This window comes from Gossypium hirsutum, unplaced genomic scaffold, assembly GCF_007990345.1.
Source record: "Gossypium hirsutum isolate 1008001.06 unplaced genomic scaffold, Gossypium_hirsutum_v2.1 scaffold_108, whole genome shotgun sequence".
In the NCBI taxonomy this organism is placed as follows: domain Eukaryota; kingdom Viridiplantae; phylum Streptophyta; class Magnoliopsida; order Malvales; family Malvaceae; genus Gossypium; species Gossypium hirsutum.
The window spans coordinates 38,693-41,205 of NW_024402811.1; the positions used below are offsets into that span (position 1 = coordinate 38,693).

At 34.2% G+C, this 2,513-nt stretch overlaps 1 long non-coding RNA gene across 2 annotated transcripts; it reads right to left on the minus strand.

Moving 5' to 3' along the window:
• Positions 1-1,568, minus strand: LOC121226300 (uncharacterized). Of its 2 annotated transcripts, XR_005924143.1 has the most exons (3): positions 1,161-1,441; positions 535-887; positions 1-447 (listed from the first exon to the last, which is right to left on the minus strand). It is a non-coding gene; the product is annotated as an uncharacterized lncRNA (long non-coding RNA). The 2 variants fall into 2 exon arrangements; XR_005924142.1 differs by having other exon boundaries at positions 535-1,568.
• Positions 1,569-2,513: the final 945 nt, after the last annotated feature.

The window sequence follows — 2,513 nt, forward strand, 5'->3', positions numbered from 1 at the left end:
TTACGGGATAAGTCATCCAGTTGATAATTGCAATTTGGAGTATTTTGTTGAGCTCATTGATAATAATAAAAGAGAATGGAGAGAAGAGATAATTTCTAATACCTTTGATGCGGAAAGGATCCTTCAAATCACACTGGCAGTAATTCTTATGAAGATGATCTAGCTTGGAGGGGTGAGCCATCAGGAGTGTTCTCGATGCACAGTGTCTACAAACTATTACAGATGGGTATTCCTACTCCTACTTTAAATACATTACAACTCATTTCAAGAGATTTCTATCGAACACTATGGAATTTAAAAGTCCTACCTAAAGTTCAAATTACAGTATGGCGCATCTAAAAAACTTTATCCTAACTAAGGAAACCTTCATTTTAAGAGACTGGTAACAAACATAGAGTATCCACGATGTGGGAAAGAGGTAGAAAACGCACCACATGTCATCCTTATCTACCTTGTTGCAATAGAAGTATGGAGATTAGTGAATTTACAGTGGCGAATACCAAATAATATTTAAGACTGGTTTGAATCGCTTACTTGGGCTTTTGATAATTGTCCAAATTCCTAGAGGCAAGTGATCTGTATCTCCCTTTGGGTCTTATGGACGGAGAGGAACAAATATGTGCATGAACAAATAAACAAATCGAGTAAGGATATGGATTTTTTCATTCATAGATATATAAAAGAGTTGGACTGCTTAGAGGATAAATGACTTAACAAGGAGATAATCAAAGAAACGTGGGTTCCTTCTTCTAGAGAGGATATAAAAATCAATTTTGATGCCGACTTTAATAAGGATTTCTTCAGAGTAGGATTGGGAGTGGTTGCTCAAGATGGAAGGGGCAAAGTGATCGCCTCAAAAGCAACCATCCATGAGAACGTCGGTTCGACTTTCGCAGCAAAAGTACATGCATGTTTAGAGGCAGTAAAACTAGGGTTACAACTAAAAGACCATAAAATCCATATTGAAAGGGACTCGATATCAGTCATTAAGAATGCATTTCAGACTTTAGAGACAAATAAAAAATATGTTCTATTATCCAAGACATAAGGCTTTGCAGAGCAAGTTTAGATTACTCAAATTCCAACATGTTCGTCGTAAAGCAAACAATCTGGCAGACACTATAGCAACTAAAAGCTTGAAGAAAAGGGAAGAGTTTTACCTGGAAGGATTAGTGCCAATATATGCAGTTAAAGCACTAGAAGACGATTGGATCAGAGAACCAGACTGAAGTCTTTGAAGAAAGGCAATGTTTGCTCCCTGGGATTCAAAACATGGGAGAAGAAATGGTTTTTTTGGAGGAAATGACTATCTGGAAACAAGGGGAGCATTTTGGACGGCAAGAGGGTTTTGGGAAAGTTAAACCGTCAGGTAATTATGGCTGGACAGATGATAGGACGGATGATGGCTTTCTCGAGAAAGTGGGGTTTTAATGCTTTGTTTTTTCTTTAATTTTGTTTTCTCTTTATCTATTTCTCAATGTTGTTATCGAAAACTTGTTAGGCTTCTGTAGTGGGCTGTGAAGTGGCCCTTGGACATGAGGTCTGTTTCTCTATTCATTTTGATTTTATTTTTATAAAAGCCCAGTACGATTTTGCTAAAAAAAAAAAGAGAGTTGATTTAAACTTGTTAAACCTCGAGCAAAAGTTCATGGATTTGGACCAAATCCACCTAAATTTCTCCTGTTATCTTTCCCATGTATCATTATGGGACTTTGGTAATGGAAACAAATTACTATTTAATTTAAATAATAAAATTTGTGGAGAACTAAAGGATGTTAGTTAGTAGTTAGTTGTTATCTAATTGCTAATTAGTTAAGAATTAGTTGTTCGTAGCTTTAGTATAAATAGCTCTTGGTTATAATTTTATGGAGTATGATTTTTAGAAATAAATATCAATAAAATCTCTTCAAATATTTATTGTTTCTTTCTTCTCTAATCACTATTTCAGGTCATTATTAGTATTTTAATATTGTATCAGAGTTAAGTTCGTCGCCGATCTGATCTTTTCAGCCATCGTGGTTTTGTTGCCCATTGTAGTTTTTGCTGAACTTTCTATTCTTGTTTCTATTTTTAGCGTTTTTTTCTCTCTGTTGTTTATCAGTTTTTTTCAGACTTGTTTTCTGATTGTTTTTTACTCAAATTCATGCGTATACAATTAGTCTATGCACACAAGTCGTTTCATCCTTTATCGTTTCCTTTATTTCATTCATCAGACACACCAGAGTTGTTATCTCTTATCACTTGGAATTAAAATTACAATATTGTTGTTCTATCATTTCATTTTGCAAGAATAAACTTGCTAATGTAAAATCGACACATTGCATTTCATTCATAGAATCTACAATGCATTGATTGTCATGATTTCAACACAATCAGTAAAGAATTCAGCAATTGTATTCTTCTAGTACAACACTTGTTTGGAAAGATCATCAAGAACGGTTTAATAAGGTGAGTGGATTTAGGATATTGACTTTATTGTGAGTGATAACATCTAGAATAACGTATTTTTATGT